The 27,896-nt window shown below is 36.4% G+C and overlaps 1 protein-coding gene across 44 annotated transcripts in view; it reads left to right on the forward strand.

Annotated features, from left to right (window-relative positions):
• The window catches only part of DISP1 (dispatched RND transporter family member 1), a 205,948-nt gene that overhangs the window by 16,393 nt on the left and 161,659 nt on the right, over positions 1–27,896 (forward strand). For 3 of the 44 annotated variants that reach the window (XM_077938104.1, XM_077938179.1, XM_077938160.1), the window contains one exon: positions 4,058–4,154. The exons of the other annotated variants lie outside the window; for them this stretch is intronic. The gene's annotated coding sequence lies outside the window, so the exon portion shown is untranslated. The remainder of the gene's footprint in view (positions 1–4,057; positions 4,155–27,896) is intronic. 44 annotated transcript variants of the gene reach the window in all.

Genomic DNA, 27,896 nt, shown 5'->3' on the forward strand with positions numbered 1-27,896 from the left:
TACAGAACCATTAATATGCTGACCTTTGTGCAAATGTGAAATACTTCTTTAATGGTTCTTTTAAAAACTGGGTTCTGTCAACATTGAGAATTTCAGCATTGTTATCTGATAAGAGTTACTACCCCATTTTAAGTATTGATTAGTTTGACATATGTATGGACACATACACATGTGGAATCATAGATTAGACAATGATATGTAAAAAATGGGGAGATTATTTCAGAGGTAGTAGGTTTATTTTTGAATAATAAGTGTATCTTAAATTCAGTAAATTAAATATATAATAAATGCCTATGGTGTATAGGAACTATGTTTGATGCCAGGTAGATTTATAAATAGCTGTAAGTTCTTATTTCTTATAGAATAAGGAATTGTCCATAAAGACCCTATAGCTTAGAATTGCTGAATTTAATAAGCTCTATAATTTTTGTCATTTTTTGTCACTTTTTGTCAAAAAAAATAAGCTTTTTGTCATTACTTTTAATGGCAAAAACTGCAATTCTTTTGCACCAACCCAATAGTAGTTCACATGAGAGACATCACAAGACAAAGAGATTAGAGAAAACTTTATACATAATGACTTGGGACTGGTACTTGAAGATAGGATTTGTAGAGGCATAGAGGCATAGGGGACAAGTACCCAGTAGAGGAAGCCTGGGACAAGATGGGAAGTTGCAGCATGTGTTTGAGGGACCAGTTTGGTTATAATATATGAGATACATTTTAGAGAGTAAGGGAAGATAAGATTGGGGCTAGGACATATAGGACCTTGAGTACCATCTTGAGAAAACTCTGAAGTTTGTGAAACACTGAGGTGATTGATCATCTATTCATTTTGTAACCAGTTGAGTATCAGTTGTGTGCCAGGTACCAATTAAGCAGAAAAGTAGAGTGGGTAAGAATCACATAGCAGCCGGGCATGGTGGCTCACGGCTGTAATTCTAGCACTTTGGGAGGTCGAGGTGGGTGGATCACTTGAGGTCAGGAGTTAAAAACCAGCCTGGCCAATGTGATGAAACCCCGTCTCTACTAAAAATTAAAAAAAAATGTGGTGGGCACCTGTAATCCCAGCTACTTGGTAGACTGAGGCAGGAGAATCACTTGCATGTGGGAGGCGGAGGTTGCAGTGAGCCGAGATTGCACCACCGCACACCAGCCTGGGCAATAGAGTGAGACTCATCTCACAGGCCCTGGGGCAACTAAACTTCCAAGTTTAAGTCTTGATTTACTACTTGTTGGCTTAATGACCTTGTGTAAGTTTCTTAACCCTCTCAGACAGGTCTAAGTCTATCTGTGATGATAAATTTGTTAAATCATCAAGTCATTGATTTTTATAAAAATTTCTAATGTTAAGGTCTAAGAAATTGTTATAAGAACTTTCATTTTTGGTTACTGGTCTAAGAGATAGAGAACTATTTTATCATTAATATAAAAAATTTTAGTATTTCACAGAGAAGTTTTTTAGTTGAGACCTTTTAAAATGCAGGATTACTTTAGCTATTTTGACTTCTTTTGGATATTCTTGAATTTAATTTTAAGTCAAATTTAAAATTAAAAGGAAGGCCAGGCAGTGGCTCACACCTATAATCCCAGCGCTTTGGGAGGCTGAGGCGGGTGGATCACCTGAGGTCAGGAGTTCGAGACCAGCCTGGCCAACATGGCGAAACCCCGTTTCTACCAAAAATACAAAAAATGAGCCAGGTGTGGTGGCTCGTGCCTGTAGTCCCAGCTACTTGGGAGGCTGAGACACGAGACTCACTTGAACCCGGGAGGCGGAAGTTGCAGTGAGCCGAGATTGCACTGCTGCACTCCAGCTTTTGTGACAGAGGGAAACTCTGTCTCAAAGAAATAAAAAATGAAAGTAAATGTAAGTTAAATTAGATTACACACATTAAATTTAAATTTAAATAAGTTGAAAATTAAAACCCAAACACACCTTAAATAAATCACAACCCAAATAATCTTGTACCCATCTATCTTTTCAACTGGAGGAAGGAATTGAGGACATGGGGGTTCTGTGTTTGACTTCTGCGAACACAAGGTAGATGTTTATTTGTTGTTGCTGCTGATGTTTAAATCAGAAAAGAAGGTTAGAAACGCATACTGAGTAGGCAGAATTACAACTTCCACCCTCTGTTATAGACAGTTTAGGATAGATATCTGATTGAGAATAGACTTTTAACAAAGTGATAAGAGTTGAGATAAGTCACAAATATAACTTCACTACTGTTCATATTAGTGTAGCAAAAGTGTGGGTATTATTAAGTAGGTTCTTCCGTACACTCTACTTTTTTTCCAGGACATTTCTATGGGTTCTGATCAGTGGTATTTAGTGGTATTTAATATTTGTATGCCCCATGACCACCCTCTAGTACCCTACATATTTATTACTATAAACTAACTTTTGATCTCTGATACTGTGGAATAGTTCAGTTATATATTCAAACTGTGTGGCAAGACTTGCAGTGGAGAGTATAGGAAATGGGGTTTGGCCTGAGGAGAAGGGAAAGGCTTGGTGCTGTGCCTTGTTCTTTAGAATTTACATCCCTTTAATTGCTTTCCTCCTATGACCATTGCTTTGCCATGACTGTGTAAAACTATGGTATGATGTATGAGTTATGAGGTGTTCATTTCAGATGTTATGCACTGAGCTCTAATTAACTTGACAGAAGCCAGATTCATTTTTATGCAGAGACTTTTAGTATAGTAGATTTGGAGCTAGAAGACCTAGGCTTGAACCTTGGCTCTTTCTCTTATTATTTGTGCCACAAAATGTAGGTGTTCTTAATCTGTTTTCTTATTAGTAAAGAGGGAATAGTCATTACCGTCGTAGGTTGTTGTGAGGTTGTTGCAATAAGGCTTAAATGAGATGCCAAGAAAGCATTTTATAAAATTCTAAAGAGCTGTTTAAATGCCCAGTGTCCTTGGTACATGGTGAGTCTTTGGAGGCATGCAGTGTGTCTTAAGTATCATTTGGAGCAACTACAACACTAAGGCACAAATTTTTAAGTTGTAAGCTCTGTGAGTACAGACTTTGTCTATTTTGTACTGCTGCATCTGCAGCATCTTACAGAATGGTGTTTATTTATTTCTAAGTTTCAAAACTTTAAAACATTTTTCTTCTGCTTACCCCCTTTCCTTAGAAATTTGATGATTCTTTCTTCATCTTCAAAAGAAAAAGAAAAAAAGATATTAACAGAGCATAGCACCCTATCCTGTAGTTGGATAGATAAGCTAACTCTTTGTGGGCTGGTCCTTAAAAGTAAAGAGGGACGGTGGTTACAATGGGATTCTCTTTTAGTTCTATTTCTGCCACAAATAAAAAGAAACAAGATAATAGATGGGAACCTGAAATGAAAAATGTTTCAGTAAAACTTAGAGAGATAGGCAGGAATTTAGGAATAGCAGTTGAATGAAGAAGCCAGAATAGGAGTTTGGGTTGGGTCCAGGGAAAGATCTAGACCATAAAGGCGTACACGAGGTCTTACTATTGAAACATTCTGTCACAGCCAGGTAGGGCACACTAAGCTTATACATGGAAATTCAGACTGCTTTAAAAAATGGTACCCTGTTTATATTTTTATGTATGTAAATCAGCATTCCTGTGGTGATAGAGGATAGATAAGATTATATTTTCAGATAGTATCCCTATAATTCTTTTTAGTAGGTTAAATATACCCTTCAAATTAGTTTTCTGAGAGTGAATTATTTGACTCATCCAGGCTCTGTTACACATGAGCTGTGCGATATTGAGCAAGTTATCCAACTTACTTGACTCTGTTTTTCCCATGCCTTAAAGTAGAATAATACTTCCCTTGCAGAGTTGTTGTTAGGATGCAAAACAATGCATGTGAAGTACCTAGTGCAGTACTAAGTGCACAGTAGGGATTCAGTTAATGGTGGGAATTATTATTTTTTGATCTAGGCTTAATGTATAATTATTTGTATATCATTTGACAGTACTATTGATATAGTATGAACATTCCAAATGTTGTTGGTCTTGTGGGTTTCGGTGTTTGTTTTTAGACTAAATATATATTATGTTTTCCTTTCATAGATTTCTGAGAGAGCAGACACCATCTTATTTCTGTTGAATTATATTTAGTAACTCAAAAGGCATATACCAAGCTGTCAGAAGCAGCTTCATTTAAAAGGTAATTTCAAATTTTGAAAGGGTCATTTACTCTTTAATTTTACTTGGATTATATTTGTATACTTGGCATAGATAATTAATGGTTCTCTTACACTAAATTTGATTCATTCAGACTATAGAACATCCCTATTATATCATATTCACTCCGTATTGGAGTTTTTTTCTTTTTTAAAAAAATCTTTGGTAATACAGTTGATTTTCCAGTCTCAATGAGCACTACCATGCTATATGACATGAACAATGTAAATAATTTGTTTCCTCGTAAATATTTAAAATTTTTTCCCAAATGATTTTAAATGTATTTTGTTTAAATGCAAAATACCAGGTGCATTTGGAATTATCTCAGTGGGGAGCTTGTTACTGGAGTAGGAAGGAGAGAAGCTGGAAAGAAGTTGTATGCAATGACAAATTTTTATACTACTTTTAGGCAACCTTGACATCTATTTAAAAATCGAGTGGCCGGACGCGGTGGCTCACGCCTGTAATCCCAGCACTTTGGGAGGCCGAGGCAAGCAGATTACCTGAGATCAGGAGTTTGAGACCAGCCTGGCCAACATGGTGAAACCCTGTCTCTACTAAAAATACAAAAATTAGCCGGGTGTGGTGGCACATGCCTTGTAATCCCAGCTACTTGGGAGGCTGAGGCAAGAGAATTGCTTGAACCTGGGAGGCAGAGGAGGTAGCAGTGAGCCGAGATCGTGCCACTGCACTCCAGCCTGGCAGACAGAGTGAGACTCTTGTCTCAAAAAATAAATAAATAAAATAAATTTTTAAAAAATTTGAACTTAATTCAGCAGACTTCCTAGATCTCTATTTTGTATTTAAGATAGTAGTAGCAAATAGAGCTTTTAGTGGACTATGAATAATTTTGACTTTTGAGATAGGAGGAATAAGTTGTTTTATTTTCTGAGGGCACACTTGGTACCAGAATCTTTAAGTGACCATGAAATGAAGGTAAACATAATTGGGGGAAAAAAACAGGCTTAAATTCTTTTACTCTCATGATGTTTGTAAGTAAGAATGCTAGGTTTTAGAGATACACAGAGAAACTACTGTGACTGTGAAGGTTTCTTCCTGTAGTCCAAAGACAACATTACTTTATGAATTCTCAGTAAATGTACAGAAGTGGTAATGTGTGACCAAACTTTAATATCTGCTTGGAACTAGTGCTTTCTTATCATTTGGAAGAAAAAAAATTATCATTTTAAACCATTTAACATCTGGGAATGGCTATAATTATGACAGACAAACTTTATTTTCACTAGAAGATAGAATAGGATAGTGAAAAGAGCACTGGAATGAAAATCAGGAACCCAGGGTCTCTACTTGCCCTTTTTTTTCAGTAACTGGCTATGGGACCTTAAACAACTCATTTCATCTCTGAGTTTTAGTTACTGTGTAAAATGAGAGCATTAGAATTAAATATCAAGGTCCTTTCCACCTAAGGGAAGGAAATTTTGTAATAAAACAAATAGTATTAAGGAGGACACCCAAGACTATTTGGTTAGAATCATCCAGTTGAGCAAGAAATTAAAAAGAATATATATATATATGGTTATTTAGCATGATTTAGCAGGGAGATAGTATGGGATCCAGAGACAGAAGAGGAGTTGAATCCTGGCTTAATCATTGCTGGCTATGTGGCCGTAGGCAAATAACTCTGATTTTCAATTTTCTTATCTTTAATAGGGATTATAATACCTACCTATGACAGAGACTGCCAGATATACTCCAGTAGCCATTCTGCGTTTCTTCTTTTCAGAAATAAAATTTCTAGTCCTGCCTGAAGTTTAAGCTAGCCCATGACTACCCAAGTGTTTCCAACTGTGTTTCCCAGGTAGATGCTGGTAGATTGGGCCCAGTAAGTTTGGGCCATTGGGATGTGCAAGGAAGAGATGCGGGCAACTTTTTGGGTCATCTTCTTAAAGAAAAACCCATGTGTCCTGGATGTCCTCTTTTCTTTTTTCTCTTTGGCTGGGAAATGGCAAGAATTAAAGCAGCAGTCTTGGATCCAGAGATGGACGCCAATTGATGAAGACGGCAGAACTGACTGGCTAGTCTGGGTTCCCTGGAGCAGAGCTGACTCTCCACCCTAGGTTATCCATTTACTTTTGCACTGTTATGTGAGAGAGAAATAAACTTCTATCTTCTTTAAGCCCTTGGTTTTTTTTTGGTATTTCTTTGTTACGGCTGATTAGTCTACCTAGTGGCCTAAACAAAACGCTACCTTAAAGAGTTGTGAAGGCTAGAGATTATAAATTGCCTAGTTTAGTGGGTGACACATTATTAGTAGGTGCTCTAGCAGTGTTATCTATCATTTGTTAAATATTTGCTTCCCATCTATTGTGGGTGGGGAGCAATGCTAAATGTAACGATCATGGAAATAGTTTCTATTATCAGTGGATTTAAGAACAATTAAAACAAGGATTCTTAACAATTTAACAGAAGTATATAAAATAACTAGCAATAGCCAGTTAGAGAACAAAATTTTATAGTGTCATTCATAATGGTAACCAAAAATATAATTTATCTAGAATGAAAAAATAAGAAATGGGCAAGAAGACTTTTATGAGAAACAGTTTAATTAAGACCAAAATACCATAAAATTTATGGAGAGCTATTTCTTGTTACTTAATGTTATAAAACATTGTTTCTCACAAAGGTTAGTTTATAGGTTTAATTAATGTTAAAAACTCAAATATGACATAATGCATATAATGAAAAACATTGGTTCCCTGGTCCACCCTTTCTCATCCCTGAATGGTTATCCCCAGAGGCAACTACTTATAATCCTCTCGATATTATGCTGCCATTTAAAATTTTTTCCATTTTAATCATGTATGTTGACTTACTAATAAGGCAAAGGAAGATTTAGCTTTTTTATACTTAAGTTTTTCCCTTTCCCCCTCAACTTTCTTTCCCTAATGGAGTTATCACTATTTTTGGTTAGTGTCTTCACTGTTAAAATTATGTATTATTCATACTTGAGCTACTCAGTGATTATGATTACATTTACTGTTTTTCTAAAACTTGTTTTCTTGGAGTTTATGGGAAATTATCTTGTATTATATCCCTGATAAATTTTATTCCCATTTTTTCTTTTCTAGAATTTCTTTTGTCTAATATTTGAACTCCTGGATTTTGATTTTCTAATTTTTACTTTTCTAGTGTCTGGGAGATTTTCTAAGCCTTTTCTTCCAATGTTATTGTTATATATTTTTAAATGTTCTGCTCTCATTTAAATTTTTCAGCTGAGCACGATGGCTTATGCCTTTAATCTCAGTACTTTGGGAGCCCCAGGTAGAAGGATCACTTGAGGCCAGAAGTTAAAAGACTAGCCTGGGCAACATAGTGAGACCCCATCTACAAAAAAAAAAAATTAGCATGGTGCATTGGTACATGTCTGTAGTCTTATCCACTCAGGAAGCTGAGGCAGGAGGATTGCATGAGCTCAGAGTTAGAGGTTACAGTGAGCTATGATTGTGCCACTGTGCAACAGAGTGAGACCGTGTCTCAAAAATATTATAAGTAAACTTTTCAAAGCCTTTTCTTCTTTTCTGAGCATTCATTTTTATAGTGTATTACTGTTTTGTGGTTATAATTTCACCTCTGTCCAAATAATTTTAGTTTTTTAAAAATAATTTCTTTGTGCATTGTATTTTTGTTTGTTTTTCTGTTTGATTTGGTTTCTTTATTTCATGATAGGAGCATTCCTTGGTTGGTCCTCAAACATTTAGCTAATACTAAAAATCTTGGAAACTCTGTGTGCATGGGTTTCACTGTAGGGCTGTTAGTTGAATATCAGATTTATTTTATTGAGACATTGCTGACTCTTAATATCTATAGCAGGGGTCCCCAACTCCCAGGCTGTAGACTGGTAACAGTCTGTGGCCCATTAGGAACTGGGCCACACAGCAGGTGAGTGGCAGGCCTGAGCTCTGCCTCCTGTCAGATCAGCAGCGGCATTAGATTATCATAGAGTGTGAACTCTGTTGTGAACTGTGCATACAAGGGATCTAGGTTGCAAGCTCCTTATGAGAATCTAATGCCTGATGATCTGAGGTGGAACAGTTTCCTACCGAAACCATTGCCCCCACCCATACTGTCTGTGGAAAAATTGTTTTCCATGAAATCGCTTCCTAGTGCCAAAAAGGTTAGGGACCAGTTATCTATAGCCTTTTCTCTTGGGCTGTTTTCTCTTTCCAAAGAAGAGTCTTTCTCCTGCCTGGGAGGTACAAGTTGCTACTAGTTTCTGACAGTTAAACAAAGGAAGAGAACTGAGAGGTAGAGAGTGATCTCACTGCTTAGTATAGAAATGCTCTTTAATTTACAGTAGCATTATATCCTGATGAACCCATTGGAAGTTGAGAATATCATAAGTCAAAAATGCACTTAGAGGCGGGCACGGTGGCTCATGCCTGTAATCTCAGCATTTTGGGAGGCTGAGGTGGGCGGATCACAAGGTCAAGAGATCAAGACCATCCTGGCCAACATGGTGAAACCCTGTCTCTACTAAAATACAAAAAATTAGCCAGGCGTAGTGGCGGGCGCCTGTAGTCCCAGTTACTCGGGAGGCTGAAGCAGGGGAACTGCTTGAACCCAGGAGCTGGAGGTTGCAGTGAGCTGAGATTGCGCCACTGCACTCTAGCCTGGGTGACAGAGCGAGACTCTGTCTCAAAAAAAAAAAAAAAATGCATTTAGTACACCTAACTTAATGAAGCCTAATCTAGCCTATCTTAAATGTGCTCAGAACACTTATAGTAGCCTACAATTTGGCAAAATCATCTAGCAGAAAGCCTATTTTATAATAAAGAGCGAATACTTTATGTAATTTATTGAAAACTGTACTGAAAATAAAAACCAGAATGGTCATACCATACCAAAAGTACAGTTTCTACTGAATGCATATTCTTTTCCCACCATGGTAAAATCGAACTATTATAAATCAGGGACCGCTGTATAAATTGAATCTCCCTGTTTTCGGTACAGTATCTGGTTTTTTTTTTTTTTTTTTTTTTTTTTTTTTTTTTTTTAAGACCGAGTCTCACTCTGTCACCCAGGCTGGAGTGCAGCGGCATGATCTCAGCTTACTGCAACTTCTGCCTCCCAGGTTCAAGCAATTCTTGTGCCTCAACCTCCCAAGTAGCTGGCATTATAGGCATGCCCACCACCATGCCTGGCTAATTTTTGTATTTTTAGTAGAGATGGAGTTTCACCATGTTGGCCGGACTGGTTCTTGAACACCTGACCCCAAGTGATCCACACACCTCAGCCTCCCAAAGTACTAGGATTACAGGCGTGAGCCACCGTGCCTGGCCATCAGTACGGTATCTTATCCTCATACTCAGTTGTGCTTGTAGTCCCAGAGTCTGGTATCTGTCTGATTCAGTTTTTTTTTTTTTTTTTTTCTAGAGAGTAAACTGCTTTTCTCCTGCCAGAATGCAAGTCACAGAGTTGTAGAGGGACATCTAAAATCTCTTTTTTTTTGAGACAGAGTCTCGCTCTGTTGCCCAGGCTGGAGTGCCGTGGCACAATCACAGCTTACTGCAGCCTTGACCTCCTGGGCTCAAGTGATCCTCCCACCTCATCCTCCTCAGTAGCTGGGACTATGGGCATGCGCCACCAAGCCTGGCTAATTTTAAAAATTTTTTGTAAAGACAGTCTCCATGTTGCCTAGGCTGGTCTTGAACTCCTGGGCTCAAGTGATCCTCTTGCCTTGGCCTTCCAAAGTGCTGGGATTACAGGCATGAGCCACCACACCCAACAGGGCATCTAAAATCTAATTGTTCCTTATGTGGACTTTCTGTCATCCTTCTGATTTTAGCCTTACCCATAACTCTGCCCCATTTCTGGACTCTTTATTGTGAATTATTTTCATGTTGGTGTTCCTTTTTTATGTGCATGTGGAGATAGTGCCTTGTGCTTTTTCACCCAGGCTGGAATGCAGTGGTGCTATCTTGGCTCACTGCAGCCCTGACCTTGTGGGATTAAGCAGTTCTTCCCATCTCAGCCTCCCAAGTAGCTGGAACTACAGGCATGCACCACCACACCTGGCTAATTTTTGTATTTTTTGTAGAGATTGGGTTTTTCTGTTGCCCAGGCTGGTCTCAAAATCCTGGGCTCAAGCAATCTACCTGCCTTAGCCTCTCGAAGTGCTGGGATTACAGGCATGAGCCACCATGGCTGGCTGGTGTCTCTCTTTTAACTACACGTTATGTTTCAACTTTCTCTGTTCTGCTAAGTCAGAAACTATACTTCTGATTTGCATCTTCCAAGCTTTAACTTTTTTGTTTTCTTTTATCTCTTCCAGCCATTATCTTCAGTGTTTATAATTTTTAACATTTCTTTACTGTCATGTTAGTGGGGTTTTGGGAGCAAGTGAAGATAAATGCATGTATCCAGTCTTTGATTTTTAATTAGAAGTCCTTCGATTTTTAAAAATTGACACAATTTAAACAAAATAGCATGAAAATAAAAAGACTTAAGAGTTTGGTGCTATATGGATTTCTCCAGAAGCAAACTTCATTTAAGAATGTCCTATTTTCCATTTGGCTGCAGCATCTTTGCCCCTTTCTGCACAATTTGTGTTAGCACATACAGGGCCTGTGATGTTGGGAAAGGTCAGTTTTCCTGGCACCTGGCAAATTACAGTTGTGTGTCTGCTGAAAATCTCCAATGTCAGGCAGAGTCTTGTTTTTCTTCCTAAGCCATTTCTGAAATACAACATGTATTTATTAACATAATAAATTTCTACTTCATAGCTCAATATTGAGTCTAAATCAGAGGAAATTTTTGTGATCAATCAAATAGAGCTTTAACCTTGTGCCATGTGTATCCAATAGAATGCTTTTAGTTGCAAAATAATAGTAAATATACCTAGCTAAAACAAGAAAGGGGATTTATTAATTAACTGGAAAGTTTAGAGAGAGGTCAGTCTTCAGATATTGTTTGGTCAAGTCTGTGGCTCTGTTGCTCTGCAGTTCTCTCAGCTCTGCTCTAATCTTTGTTTTTAGTCTGACTTCCCTTACAGTTGCAAAATGGCTACAGGAGTTCCAGGTATCATATTTCATATCACATCATTCAGTTGAAGAGAGAGTTTCTTTCCGAGAAATTTCTAGAAAACATGTCTAGACCTACTGGCTTGAATTAAGTCCATGCTGACCCTTGAACCAGTAAGGTGGAGCATTTGCACTTAGTAACTTGTATCTGAGTCTCATGTCCCATTTCTAGAGCAAGGGTAGTGATATTTCCCCAAAATTTATAGAATGTGTATCAGGAGTGATACTCAGAAATTAAAATAGGGAACATGGATGTTGGGGAGGTAACCACAATATCCTTTAGTTGTGATTGTTTTTTGCTTTTAACTTTCTTGTTGTTTTTTCTTTATTTGAGACAGGGTCTTGCTCTGTCGCCGAGGTGTGAACAGGGCTCACTGCAGCCTTTGAACTCTTGGGCTCAAGTGGTCCTCTTACCTCACCTCCTGAGTAGCTGGGACTATAGGCTCATACCACCGTGCCTGGCTAATTTTTATTATTTTTATTTTTGTAGAGACAGGTGCTGCCATGTTGTCTATGCTGGTCTTGAACTATTGGGCTCAAGGGATCCTCCTGCTTCCACCTCCCAAAGTTCTGAGATTACAGGTCTGAGCCACTGTGCCCAGCCTTTTTTTCGTTCGTTCTTTCTTTTTTTTTTTTTGCCTTTAGAGACTTTTTAATTCTACCTTTTGATAGTCCCTCCTAAAGAAACTTTTCTTCTCCCTTTCTCTTTCATCCTTCCTTACCTCCTTTCTCTTGTCTTAATGAATCCTGAGAAAAAAAATAATTGTATTCCTGGTTGCCTGACAAGATGCCTTTTTCTCAGGGGAAGGGTTCTATGTTTTCTTCCTTCATATGCTGTTTCATCTGATTTCCCTTTTCCACATATGCTTATTGAATGACTATAATACAAGCATAGAGTCTTCTCCTTAATGTGCTATTATTATGTTTGTTTAATTTTTGTTTTTAGTGTACCTTGTAGTTTCTTCATCTTGAGACAGTGTTGTCTGGTCTTTTGAGATATCCTGTTAGTCATTGGTGTTTTGTAATTTCTTTGTGTCTTAGTTGGGATATGTTATGCTGGTGATTCCTCAATCTGATGATTAATGGCTTTCATCATTTTTGAAAAATTCTCAACTATTATCTGTCCAAATGTTGCTTTTTTTTCCCCTTTGTATTCTTTCTTGATTTGATAGAAGATTTTGCTAGACATTTTCATCCTCTCCTATGTATTTCTTAGTCCCATTTGCTTATTTTCTGTCTCCTTATCTCTGTTCTGCATTCTAAGTAATTTCCTAAACTCTATTTTCCTTTTAAAAACTAATTATTTCTTTATCTGTATCTAATCTGCAGTTTAACCTCGTGTGTATTTTTTTTTATTTCAATGCTCATATAAAATTCTGTTTGTTTTTTCCTTTCCCTCAGATCTGCCTGGTCTTTTGATATTGTCTTTTTTTTTTTTTTTGGTCTTTTATTGTCTTTCTTTTTCTCTCATGTTTTATAATGTCTCTTATGTGTTTAATAATTTTAAATATACTTATTTTATAATTTCCATCTGCACTATCAGTTGAAATTTTTTAATGTCTAATCCTACTAATTTTTGTGTCTGCTGTCCCCTTATGGTGAATTATTTCTTCTTGTGCGTTACAGCTTTAGATTATGAGCTTATCTTTAGTGAGGCTTTTTTTAAATATGGGAATTCTATGGGTCTGGAATAGTTTTACATTTGCTTCTGCTAGTTATCTCAGGAATATTATCAGCCTGGGATCACCCTTTTTATACATTTCTGAGCCTTGAATTTCTTGGATCATACAGGTGGTATAAACTTGAACTTCAAACCATTGTGAAGGCTGGCCCAGGATTTAAGTTATTGGTGTAGATTTTTTTTGTTCACCTAGAACCTAGACCAAGATAGTTATGTTTACTTGGGGAATTTGGTTTTATGAGGGTCTTTTAGTTCTAACTTTCTGTGTCCCAGGGTTGGTGCTCATTCCAGCCAGTTAATAGGTATTAAGATTCAAATGTCTTGGTTATTGAGGCTGGTAAATCTCCCCTGAGTAACCATAATCAGTTTCTGCTTACTGTTCTGGATTACAGTTCCTGTCTTGTTTTTGGCCTCTGAATGTTTAATTTCTTACTATGCATTTAAAGGAATGTTTGTTTGATTTAATCCAGCATTTTGAGATATTTGAGAATGCCCTAGGTCTGGTTCTGCAGGGAATACACAGATTTGAGGCAGAAATTTGCATGCAGGAGATTTTTTCGGCAGTCCTCTTGGCAACCAACCCCTGTGGGGAAGTGAAGGATTGTGAAGCAGATTCAACAGAAGGAGAAGCTAATCCATAGTGCAGCTGCATCCAAGATACCAGTCGATCCTATGGGGAGCTCCAGACCTGGGATTAACCTGCAAAGAAGTCCCAAATCTAGGTACGGGGGCCAGGTCTTTGTACTTCAAGGAGCCCAGCTTCTCATAGTATCTCCTATTAATATGAGGACAGCCACTACTGAGCTCAGGAATATGGTTGCCCTTTTCATCGGTGTATTGCTTATGCTTTGGGAAATGTAATGCCCTTCGGGCCCTCTCATAGAGCATAGTCAGTAGGCGGTTTTCAGCCTTCCTTCATATAGACTCTCCAGCATGGCCACTTCTTTGGAACCTTTCATTCCCTAAATTTACTATCTGCCACAGCAGTTCCGCCATTTCTCCTTCACTTACTGTGTGCCTCCACTTTTTCCAAACTTTCAAGAGCCATCTTAATATTGTAGTATCATTTCCAGGGGCCTTGTCAGGGTATTAAATTCAGTATAATGGGAGAGTGCTCTCAGTTAGGTAAGTCTTCTTTTATCCAACTTCATATTCTATTTCCCTTGGTCCAGTGTCTTCAGAATCCAGCCTTAAGTCTGTTCTTCCAGCTCTTGCTTTACATGTTGACTAAGTTGTGCAGCTCTTTCAGCCATATAGACCTTTTCCTCCTCAGCAGATTCAGCACTTCCCAAACATGGTTATTTGTGATTGGTCTGGAGGTCAAGAACCAGAGGTGGAGGTAGATCTGGGAAGACATAGGTTATCTTGTAAGGAAGAGGCATGTGCTTCATCTTGAGCAAAGGAAAGGCTAATTTCTGCAGGATCTGATAGTTCCTGGCACTCTGGGACTCCAGAGATTCAAGATTTTTAAATGTATCTTCCAACTCTCAGGGTTCTGTGCCTTCCCAATCAGAATGCTGACCCTGGTGTCATACAGTTCAATATTCATGTATGACTGTCTGTTTCTTGATTATTCTTTTATATTCCATAATATTAGTGTTAATTTCTATATTGTGAACAAGGCCTTTGTGTAATGAGTTGGTCATCATTCAAATGATACCTTCATGGAAAACAGTGGGGCTGTGTACCTGCATGCCCTATGGCTCAAGAGCAGTGTTCCTACCTAGTAGAGCAATTGAGGAGCTATAAGGGCCCTACTTAGTGCCACATATTGATACATCTGTCCTTGTGTCTTTAACATTTATTGGGTGTTTATTGGGTACCAGTCTCTGTGCTAGAGGCATTATCTCATTTGATCACAACCTGTGTGATAATGACATTTAGTATCTTCATTTTCCAGATAAATAGCTGAGTCTTTGACAAGTTAAGTTACTTGCCTTGTTATATAACTAAGAAAAGACAGAGCTGGCATTTAAACCCATGCATTCTGTTTCTTGAGTCACATTTTTAAAACACTATGCTATACTGGATCTCTCTTCTTGAATATTGATAATAGTTATTTTTACTTTTCTTTGGTGAACTTGGTCTTTTCTTCCATTCCTATGATGTTTCTACTTGATGACGATTTTATCTTCTTGCCATAGTCTTGTCTTTTTCACTTTTGATGGAATGGCAAATTAATTGTATTTAAATAAGAAAATTGGAAAAGTGTCAAATGCTTAATCAAGCTAGTTAAAACTGTTTATTATAAAGGTTTTCCCATTGCAGAAGTACTATTTGCTATAAACAAAGTAGAAAATACTGTTAAAAGCTATTGATACATCAAAAAGTTATATTTGACATGTTCTCCATTTTTTTTCTGAAATAAGTATTGCATATTTTAGATAGGTAGGGTTTTACAGTACAATCATTAATGAACAATTTGGGAGTATTTATCAAAACCTTTAGTAACTCTTCTCTGAACTCTCTTATGTGCAATATAGAGTATCCTCACTTAAATTTTAGAAGGGCTGATTAGAATTGACTACGTCTTTTTGGTCCTTAAGATATAGAAACAAGAGATTGCAATTTAGTTTATGGAGGGAGTGGCTATTCATAATAATACAAAATAATTGTCTATCTATGATATTAAAATTTTTAAAATGTTTTATTATTATTTTTCTAAACGAGGAGAAACTCAGGTATTAAAACTTTATGGGAGAACATGATAGAGAAAAAAAGGTCAAAAAAGGACCTTAATCTGGGTGGAATGGCATGGGCCTGCAGTCTCATTTTACTGGGGAGGCTGAGGTGGGAGGATTGCTTGAGCTTAGGAGTTCATGACCAGCCTGAGCAACATAGTGAGACCCTGTCTCAAAAAGCATTTTAGGGAAAAAAGGTGAGAAATGATCTAGAGTATATAGATCCTTGTAGTGTAGTATCTGGTATATAGAGGTAAAAGCGGGACCCACCTGCATAGGATATCTCTTAGTTGGTATATACTATGCATTTTTATATTCTGGATACTAACCTACTTTAAATGGCAAAATATGTGCTCTCATTGAATGAAAGCCCTGCAATTAGATAGTATGTATTGATTTCATTTCCTGAATCTGAATATTAATTGTATGATTATTTAGAGGTTTTTAAAAATGTATTATTATTATTTGTGTGTGTGTGTGTGTGTGTGTGTGAGAGACAGGATCTCTCTCTGTCACCCAGGCTGCAGTATAGTGGCATAATCGGCTCACTGCAACCTCTGCCTCCCAGGCTCAAGCCATCCTCCCACTTCAGCCTCCCAAACAGCTGGAACTACAGGCATGTACCACCACGCCTGCCTAATATTTGTATTTTTAGTAGAGACAGAGTTTTGCCATGTTGCCCAGCATGGTCTCGAACTCTGAACTCAAGTGATCCACCCACCTCGACCTCCCAAAGTGCTGGGATTACAGGCATAAGTCACTGTGCCTGGCCAAGAGTTCTTAACATTAAAAAATTTTATTTCCCATATTATGAGAGAGATATTTCTTATACTTGTCATTGAAAAATATAACTACACTTTTCTTTCATTTTTATTAATCAGTAGACTATTTTTAGACCAGTTTTAGGCTCATAGAAAAATTGAGTGGAAAGTACTGAGCTTTCCTATACCCCCTAATTCCTTCCCTTCCAGTTTCCCTCTATTATTAACATCCTCATCAATGTGATACATTTGTTACAATTGATGAATAAACATTGATACATTAACTAAAGGCCATAAGTTTACCTTAAGATTCATTCTTTTATTGTACTATTCTATGGGTTTTGACAAATGTTATCATTTTATGTGTATCCAGCATCACGGTTCATATAGAATAGTTTCACTGCCTTAAAAATCCCCTATGGGGTTTTGAAGCGAAAGAACAGGTCTTTTTCTACTAACCTTCCCATTCGGACCCCTCTGAGAAACTTGAGTGTCTTTTTAGAATTGTCTTGGCAGTTTGGCTTTTTCATGAACAATGAATTTTAGATTTCTTCCCATATAAGTACATGTAGATACTTCATATTTTTTTCCAGTGGCAGCATAGTAAACAATCTTGAAACTTCTTAAAGGAAGGAATTACCAGGTAAATATGAGGACCAATAGTGCATTTATTGTTGAGTAGTGCTCGGAGAAGAATACTATGAGGTAGCATATCTAATGCTATACAATAGCACCAGTTTGATATGGAATTAAATGGTATAATTTAAGCTTTTAGGATTATTGAACACAGAATAATAATGTTATTAACTAGAAGATGAAGCAAGTGCTGTGACATATGTATATATGTATTATGTCCATTTCATAAGCACATTTGTCTAATAGAAAAGCTTTTGCTTAATATTGTACAAGACTTAATAATTTCTCATCCTTGATATTTTAAGCCTTTAAGCAGCTTTCATTGATTATGTGATTAAATGCTTCTTAAAAACAGATATCTTAGGTTTTCTCTTTGAAATATGGAGCTTGAAAAAATGTGAATTAGTGAAGTTTTAAGGGTGTTTAATGAAAGTACCAGGCATTGTTTTAAGCTTTCTCATAAAATTGTAAGAGTATTTGCTGGGCTGGGTGCAGTGGCTCACGCCTGTAATCCCAGCACTTTGGAAGGTGGAGGTGGGCGGATCACATGAGACCCAGGAGTTCCAAGACTAGCCTGGGCAACACAGTGAGACCCCATCTCTACAGAAAAATGAATTAGCCAGGCATGGTGGCACACAGCTGTAGTCCCAGCTACTTTGGAAGCTAAAAGAGAAGGATTGCTTGAACCTGGGACATCAATGTTGTAGTGAAGTGTGATTGTGCCACCACACTCTAACCTGGGTGACAGAGCAAGACCCTGACTTTTAAAAAAAAAGTGTTTTGATATATGTTTATGTTAGAAATAAAAATTAATTACCATTTGGTATGGTTTGAATGTGTTCCCCAAAAGTTTATGTGTTGGAAGTTTAATTGCCAGTATAACAGTATTAAGAGGTGGGAACTTTAAGAGGTGACTCGGTCATAGGGCAGAACCGTCATAAAAGGATTCATGTCATTATATAGAGAATTAGTTCTCTAGGAAGTGAGTTGTCAAGAGAATGTGTTATTATAAAAATGAGCTCAGCTTACTCTTGTGGTCTCTCTCTCTTGCATGCCTACTTGCCCTTGTACCATGTTATGATGCAGCAAGAAGGCCCTCACCAGAATGGACCTCTTGACCTTTTACTTGCCAGCCTCAGAATGGTAAGAAGTACATTTCTGACCGGGTGCAGTGGCTCATGCCTGTAATCCCAGCACTTTGGGAGACCGAGGCAGGCGGATCACGAGGTCAGGAGATCGAGACCATCCAGGCTAACATGGTGAAACCCTGTCTCTACTAAAAATACAAAAAATTAGCTGCGCATGGTGGCGGGCGCCTGTAGTCGCAGCTACTCGGGAGGCTGAGGCAGGAGAATGGCGTGAACCCAGGAGGCGGAGCTTGCAGTGAGCAGAGATTGCACCACTGCACTCCAGCCTGGGCGACAGAGATTCCGTCTCAAAAAAAATAATAATAATAAAAATAAATAAGTTTATTTTCTTTATAAGTTACCCAGTCCATGATATTTTGTTATAGTAACACAAAGTGGACTAAGATACCATTTAATTGACCTGATATACTTTTAAACTTACTTGTGAAAGAAATAGAACTTCGTGGCAATTCAAATAAAAAAATGGACTTTTTGTTATTTTCTGTTTTTTTATGTTATTCCATGGAAAGGACCACGCTTTAAAAAAATATATGTGATAGGTCGGGCATGGTGGGCTCACGGCTGTAGTCCCAACACTTTGGGAGGCTGAAGTGGGTGATGACGAGGTCAAGAGATTGAGACCAGCCTGGCCAACATGGTGAAACCTGTCTCTACTAAAAATACAAAAATTCGCTGGGCGTGGTGGCACACACCTGTAATCCCAGCTACTCGAGAGGCTGAGGCAAAGGAATTGCTTGAACCCAGGAGGCGGAGGTTGTAGTGAGCTGAGATTGCGCCACTGCACTCCAGCCTGGGTGACAGAGCAAGACTATATCTCCAAAAAAAAAAAAAAAATTAAAACCATATGATAAATCTATTTTGTATTTATTTTTCTTGCCTTTCATATGTACCATTCAATAATGCTGACAGTATAAACTTTGATGAATCAATGAAAAATCAGTTTATACTCATATCTGTAGCAGCATTATTCATAATAGCCAAAAGGTGGAAGCAACCCAAGTATTCCTAGATGACTGGATAAACAAAATGTGACACTGCATACAATGGAATAGTATTTAACCTTGAAGAGGAAGGAAATTCTGACACATGCTACAACATGGATGAACCTTGAGGACATTGTGCTGTGTGAAATGTGCCAGGTACAAAAAGGCAAATACTGTGTGATTTTACCTATATGAGGTACTTGCAGTGGTCATAGTCACAGAAACAAAGTAGAAGGGTGGTTGCCAGTGACTGGGGGAAGGCAGAAATGGAGAGCTGTGTAATGGATATAGAGTTTCAGTTTTGCAAGATGAAAAAGTTCTGGAGACTGTTTGCATGACAATGTGAATGTTGGTCCACTACTGAACTGTACACTTAAATTGCCATTTAAGATGGAAAATTTTATGTTAATATGTATTTTACCACAATTAAAAACTAAGAAAAATCAATTTACTTAAAGATAAACAGAGGCAACTAATTTTCTCTAGTGGAATATTCTAGCAAGGCATGGAGAAATCTGAAAGTTTAAGTGACTATTCTTAAAAATGTATTATCACATTTCCTAAATATTTAAGTTTAGGAATATGCTGCTAATGTCAACTACCAAGAGCATGAAGAGGAAGATAATCATTTTGGTCATTACTGTCTGCTCTTAAAAGGACTGTAGACTTAATACTTTTTATATATTTATAAAAGTTTTCTTTCAAATACCATTTGAACATTTATTTGTATTGATTGAAGTTTTGTGTATATGGTGTATACTTAAGTAATCTAATCTAGAGTTGTAAGATGTAAGTGGCCTAGTGAAAAAGAAGATATGTCATAGCGCTGCAATGCAGGTTGAAAAGTATCAGTCTACCCATAACAGAAGTTTGAGGATGTGAGGAAAACCACCAATTTGCCTAAGAGGAAAGAAGCAAACTACATGCTTCAAATTACTCTTTCTTTGTTTTTCTCAGAATGAGGAAATTATTTGATAACCAAAAATAGTATTAGTTTAAGATTAGCTACCAAAGCTAGGTTATTATTTCCAACATTCTTTAGCAACTGACTGAGTTCTGAGACAAGAGTTAATAAAAAACGTGATTAGATATGTTTATTCTCCCTCTGTATCTCTAGTGGTCAGCTTTTGTTTGTAGTATGTTTAGAAGGGTTCTTAAAAAAATAAAAATAATTACAAAACCCCAATTTTGTGCATAGTTATAGCATTTAGTTACATACTATATATATATACAACTGTCATCAAATTATTATAATAATAAATGCAAAGGTGAGTAGAGCACCTGATTAATCTTGGACAGAGACTTTATCTTATTTATCATTGTGATTCCATTACATAGCACAGTGCCAGACATATAAAATGCTATTAATATATGTTTGAAAGAATGAATTAATTAATGACTAAATCTGTGTGTATATGCTAATTAGTGTAGTGGGATACATACCTTTTTCATCTGTAAATTTTTCTTTTGTTAGCATATTTTATTTTCTTTCTGTACATATTTGACTTCTTTTAAAAGCTCATTATACATTATTTTAAGTAGTTTTATTTTTTAGTAGGCTCTCATAACACATAAACAAAGATGTGTTTATCAAACATTTATACATTGTTTACTGTGTACCTAGTGCTGTTCTCAAACCATTTAATCCTCATAAAAACCCTATACGGTGGTTACTGCTAATATTCCATTTACAAGAGGAAACTGAGGCACAGAGAAGTTAGGTACTTACTCAAGGTTATCCCGCTAGTAAGTGTCACAGCTGGGACGTGAACTCATGTCTAAGTTCCAAAGTTCGTGTGTTTAACCACTACACTAGACAGACTCCTATTTTTAAAAAGTACCAGCCCTTCCCAGCACTTTGGGAGGCTGAGACGGGCGGATCACGAGGAGATCAAGACCATCCTGGCTAACACGGTGAAACCCCGTCTCTACTAAAAAATACAAAAAACTAGCCGGGCGAGGTGGCGGGCGCCTGTAGTCCCAGCTACTCGGGAGGCTGAGGCAGGAGGATGGCGTGAACCCGGGAGGCGGAGCTTGCAGTGAGCTAGCTGAGATCCGGCCACTGCACTCCAGCCTGGGCGACAAAGCGAGACTCCATCTCAAAATAAAAAAGTACCAGCTCTAAAAATTATTTCCATCTCCAGAAGACTGCCCTTACTAGTGAGGCTTTTGTTGTTATTTACAGTAAATTTTATTAAAATTGAAATTGTCAAATGGTAATATTCACTGTACTTGTCTTTTATCATCAAGCTCTTTAGTGAGTATACTGTTTTATTTTAAAAAGTGATATTTATTATAAACGTATTTGATGTCTGTATGCTAATAATTATATTGATAAAATGTTGATATTGGTAAAATTTGGCATTGTTTCAAAATGTGATGGAATATGTATGTGTGACTGTTGGAGTGCTTTTCTTTCTGTTGGTATTGGTAAAGTATTCTTTCTGACTGAAGCATCTCTGAAATATCAGAGGAAAAATGGGAGGTGGAATCCAGAGGAATTGGAATTTTAGACATCTTTCAATTATTTTTGTCATTTGTGATAAGTACCTAATGAATTTTGAACCTGGTAATGCCCATATCTGCTATTTTGGTACCTGAGGAACTGGAGTGTTTCTATTCTTTGCCTTGTTTAGTGGTCTAGGAAAGAGGTCTGAAGATTCAAACTCTAGTCTAGTTTAAGTTTGTGTTTGATAGTTTACAAATCAAGGTGCTTAAATTCACATTTTATTTACTGCTATATGCAGCTCTTTTTAAAAGCCTTTTGTGAAATTTTTTGGTATTTTGATTGTTTAAAGCCCTCAGATAGCCTAATTAAAAATGAGATGTCCAAATTCACTGAGGCATCTGTTAAATAAAACCTGTCATTAAAAAAAAAAAAGAAAAGGAATTGTCTGTTTTATTCTATAGCCACAGCAGAAGGGTTAAATATGGACAGAACACTATTTGTCCTTTTAGGTATTACTGTTTTAGAAGGAGATAATAGCTACACTTTCTTTTTATGCCTTCCCTCTTTCCCTAAATAATTAGTACTTTTATAAATATAGTATCTGGCAGAAATTGATTTATGTTAAATATCAAAAACAGCAATCAATAGTGACAGTGGTCCATGTATATTAGTATTTTCCAAAGTATGTTCCATGGGAGATGGCTTGCTGTAATATGGTTTTATAATCATAAATAGAGGAACAATTGCATAAATACTGCCCCTCCCAACATACAAACATGCATCTGTTAACACACAGGCTTTGGAGAGTCACAGTATACATAATTTATTAATGGTACTAAGAAGTCCTGTGGTAATAAAAATGGATTTAATTTTGTTTAGCTCAACATTTCCCACATTGTTTGACCTCAGAACCTTTTCTTTCCTAATCTTGTGGTTGTCTGATGTACTTTGTGCTCCACAGACGGCTCTTTGGTATATAATGCTATATTCTGTGACAGTATAACAGTAGATCTGTTATTTTGATGAGGTTTCAGAAAAGTAGCCCATCAAAAATATGCCATTATTAGTTCATTCATAGTTAATAAATGGATTTTAGGAATGGCATTTAAAAGTTATTAGAAATTTGAGGTACAATGCATCTTCCTTGAATTTATATAACATTGGACCTTGCATTTATAGACCTATTACTTACCAAGGACTTTAACCTCTCACTTGATATATAATGAGAGAATGGTAAACCTCATTATTTTTGACTAATCAAGGAAGCTAGGCAAATCCAAGATAGTATTAAAAAAAATAGTTTTTAAAGAAATGCAGTGTTATCACTGCAAATACTGTATCTAAAATTATACCAACAAAATAGTCCAAAGTAGAAGATTCTGAGTGGAAATCCTTTAAAGAATAAATAACAGTGACTTGTAATTAGTTCAGTTGGAATTATATAGGTACTTCTGAAATAAATGACATTATTTAAAATTTTTTTTCAAAAGGTTTAGCTTTTATTACATGTATCTTATTTACAGTATTTACTTGCTAAACCATTTCTTTATAGAGTAGTCTATTTCAAATTTCTAATGTGGTATGGCTTGTAAAAATTTACTGAGTGATCTGTATCCTAATTGAGAATAGAATGAAACATGGAAATAAGGCAGGGGAGAGATCTTCTCTAATGAAGGAAGGGGAAGAAATTTCTTTTGAGCAGTGATAAAAATAGCAAACAAGAACAAACATTTGACTATTATTGCTGAAAGGAGTGATTAATAATTAACTAAAAGGAAAAGCATCTGCTTCTTGAGTTCTGTAAAAGTCCAGATTGAGGGCAAACTATTAAATCACAATAGCAATCAAAAGACAAGAAAGAAAAATGAAAACATGGTGGAAGAGAAAGATGAACTTGTAGCAACCAGGATGGTTAGATATCGGGGAGGCCTCAAACAGATAACATTCCACAGAAGAGTCAGCATTAAAAGATGCAAAAGCCCCAGAAAAAGTAGATAAATCATGTCATTCTTGTTTTTACACTGAAGATATAGATATATTACACCCTGGTTGAAGTGTGGCGTTGGGGCTAGGAAAGGCACTCGTGGAATTGCGATAGTCCTTAAAGTACTACCTTTTTACATGCCAAATGTTTATCTCTAGAATATATCCAGAGTAGCTCATTCTCCAGTCTTTGTTTTTGTATTTTTAAAACAGCATTTACACATTTGTTTCGTAAAATCTCATCATATCAGTTGTTTTTACCAGGCTTTAATAGACCTGATGTGTTGAGATTCCCTCAATTCCCTTTTTGCTTCCTTTGTTTCTTTTTATTCCTTGGTGATATAAGACAGCATAGTAGCATCACCTCATTTTATAGGAGTGGGGAAATCAGGTTGAAGGTTAAGTGGCTTGTGTACGGAGTGAAAGGAAGGCTTTCAAGTGTAGCTTAGAAAACAGGAGTTTGGTATTTTTATAGGGAAAAAATATGATGGCTAATTTAGCAGGTTTTCTGAATTAAACTTCTTATGCTTGATTGTACGCTTAAGTATTAAATCTTTCAAGTATTCTCTGTGTCAGTACTGACTAATCTGCCTTCAGTTATATAATGGATAGCCGATCCAGCCTTTCCTTTTAAGAAAATCCTTGATGTATTACACCATTAGAACAAATTCTAACATTTGGTGTTCATTAGTGTTGTAACCGAAACAAAAACATTTTAATGGTTAATCCTAGAGTATTTTGAAGTTAGTGTAATTTTGCAGGAAAGGTATTTAAGCCTTAGTATCATTTGCAAATAGGCCTCGAGCCAATTTTCAAAGCTGTTTCTTAGTGAGACATTTGAGTTTTTCTGAATGCAAAAAAAGGATTATGCAGCATTATGCCTTGTAACAAGGAAACAGAATGGAACAATTACCATGAGATTTGTATTGATAATTGTATTTCTGTGTGAGTCGTTTAAGTTACTGGGAAGCAAAGTGAGATTTAGAATAACTCCCCAGCAGCTTCAACAATTGCTTAAATTTAGTTGTAGACCACGAAAGAGGAATTTTTAGTATAAAAAAGGATGGGAATTGCTGGGCAGGATTAAAACTTCAAACTCAACATTTAGGGTTTAGCCAACTGAATTTACTAAAAGGGAATGCTTTAACTTTTTGACTCTATATTTCAGGAAAATTGCTAATTGTAGTTTATTAAGGTAAAATGACTTTTTGTGATGTAGTGTTAAAAAGGTCAAATCTCCACTTAAAATATTAGGTTGGTGCAAACGTAATTGCAGTTTTTGCCATTGCTAGCTTTTGGTAGTGCTAAAGAGCTTTGCAAAATGATTTTTCTTTTAAAGAATATTTAATTTACTTTGCTTTTGGTAAATGCCAAAGAAAGGCACAGTGAAGTATTGTAAGTGCATTCAAAATCGATTCTTCAGTTCATTTGTCATCCTAAAGCAAAAAAAAAAAAAAAAGAAGTGGAAGACAATTATTAGATGGATAGTAAATATAATCTAATGATTTATATGTTGTTTTGACATTTAACCATGGATACTGTTGCTTAAGAGGACTCTTTAAAGAAAATCTCAGCATGTTTTTTATTCAAAGTTGTTTTGACTTAGGTATTTTTTCCATGTAAAAGAGAAAAATCCCACAAATATTAAATCTGTTTCAACAAGTGTTTTGGAAACATTATGTAGATTTTTAATGCAATTTACATGAGCACAATACATATTTCTTAATGCTGTGCTTTGTGAGTTTCTGGAGTTTTGAACAATATGTTTAGGTCATTTTGAATTATTTTTGTTATGACTGTGAACTGATTTGTTTATGTGTGTGTATTTGTGTGTTTTGGCTCTATCTGTATCTCAACAAGACGGTTTAATGTCAGCTCTATCACAAGATAATTTACTTTTTTCTCCCTCTATGATATATAACTTTGAGGGTAGAAATTTGTTTTGGAATGTAATTTTTGGAAATGTATTAGCCACTTGACATGTTTTAATATTCAAAACAATTCGCAGTGAATCTGGATTTTTAGTGACTAGTCAATGTCCTTGGCAGACATTTTTGTTTTGATTGATGAAGTTCATTTTATCAGTTATTCTTACAAGGCTTGTACTTTTTGTATGCGGTCTAAAAAAATCTTTGCCTAGCCTAAGGTCTTGAAGATTTCTTTCTATTTTTCTTCTAGAAATTTTGTAGTTTTTGGCTTTTTCGTTTAGGTCTGTAATCCATTTTGAGTTAATTTTTATGTATGTTGACTATGGATTTTTTTTCTGTTTTCAAAATGTTTGTACAGAGAGACAACTTTAGTGACGGTGTGGAGGTTGCAATGAAAAGAGTGAAAAGGCTGGGTGTGGTAGCTCATGCCTGTAATCCCAGCACTTTGGGAGGCCAAGGCGGGTGGATCACCTGAGTTCAGGAGTTCGAGACCAGCCTGGCCAACACGGCCAAACCCCGTCTCTACTAAAAATACAAAATTAGCTGGGTGTGGTGGCACATGCCTGTAATCCCAGCTACTCGGGAGGCTGAGGCAGGAGAATCACTTGAACCTGGGAGGCAGAGGTTGCGGTGAGCCAAGATCATGCCATTGCACTCCAGCCTGGGCAACAAGAGCGAAACTCCGTCTCAAAAAATGAGAGTGAAAAGACAGGGAATATGAGTTCATAATGACTAGAACTAGGATAGCAGTTCTGCATATCAAAAAAGCAGGGAAGAGGAGAGATTTGATGACATTTTAGAGACAGAATGAATTGGATGGGGAGTGAGCATGGAGGTAGAAGTAAAGATGAATCTAAGGCCTATGGTTCCAGAAAGTAGTATGACCTGTGGCAAAAACTGGAATACAGGACAAAGGGAAGTTTTGTGATTCTCCATTGTGGTGAATGGAGAAGAATTTTGTTTTCAAACTGTTGAGTTTATGTGATAGCAGGACATTCTGTCCTTGTCCACATATATACATGTTGAGGAACAGCCAGATTCTTAGTGAAAACATTTTTTCTTTAATTCACTGTGACTAATTTTTTATGTTATTACTTAATTTCCATTGTGATAATTTTTGTAGCTTTTCATCAGTATTTAAATTTTGTTGTGAAACTATTATATCTACTATATAAAATAATGATTTAAAAAATGCCACTAAAGTGGTTTCCACTGTATTTCCCTCCTCTGTTTTCAATACAACTTGACCACTAATAAGGATATTCTGTCAGTATTTGTCTAGATATGCAGACATCTCATATTATTCTTTCCACAGAGGTAAAATTGTATTATCCTTATTTATTTTGATGCTCATATTATCCCAGGCATGGCCAGTGGAAATAACATACGTTAAGCTAACTATTGTGTCCTTTTGACATGTCCTCATGGTTATTTGAGAACTTTCTTAAATTCTGTCATAATAAGATATTCTAGGCTCATGTTATACTTTCCCTGGGCTAGCCCTGTACTCAGCCATTTCACTTAAGGTTCCTGGTTATTTTTAGTGGAGAATGGTATTTAGAAACAAAGATCTGAACACTGGGTGTGCTCATTGCTATGAAGACATCATTTCTTTTAGGTTTTGTCAGTGAACAGAGCTTATAAATTGTATTTACACATATAAAAATGTGTATGTGCATATACACATAGGAATATAGATGGTACACATATATCCATATTTATTTTCTATATCAAACCATCTTTAAAAATAACTCTAAGTTTATACCTATACCTCTAATTCCAATCCAGTCCAATATATATATATATATTTTTTTCCGGCCTTTTCCTTTTCCATGTTTGCAATTCCCTCCTCTTGCAGTAGAAACCTGGCTCCTATTAAGTCAATATATTTTGCTGTAAGACACACCAACCCCCACCCCCAATAGCCATGTGCAACCCAGGGGGAAGGGAGAAGGATGAAAGGGAAGGAAGAGGGAAGGAAGTTCCTCCGAATGAATTTTTTTTTGAATTAGCCCCATGGTTAAAAATAATAGAAGAAAGGAAGGAGCCATGTAATTTTAAACTTGAGAATAGTCAGTTTTGTCCATCTTTCTCTTTTTTAATGTCTTTTTTCTGGCTTTTATGTCACGAATAAAGCTTATGAAAATAAACTTCATACTACTTTTTATGCCTTTTTTTTTTCTTGGTTTCTGTGAACCTATTGGTTTTTTTACATTTTAATTTTTAGTACACCTGAGATTTATTTGGGAAATATTTTATATTTTATTTTTCTGAATGGATAGCTAGTTATTTCAACATTAATATTGATTGATTTATCTTTTCTCCATTGATGTATCCTGTTCTACATTGTTCTGTTACTGTATTCTTCTGTCTTATCTGTTTGTTTTTTAAATTGCATGCCTGATAGTGGGACAGTGTAGTATTTATCGCCTAGA

Source organism: Macaca mulatta, chromosome 1 (assembly GCF_049350105.2).
Source record: "Macaca mulatta isolate MMU2019108-1 chromosome 1, T2T-MMU8v2.0, whole genome shotgun sequence".
In the NCBI taxonomy this organism is placed as follows: Eukaryota; Metazoa; Chordata; class Mammalia; order Primates; family Cercopithecidae; genus Macaca; species Macaca mulatta.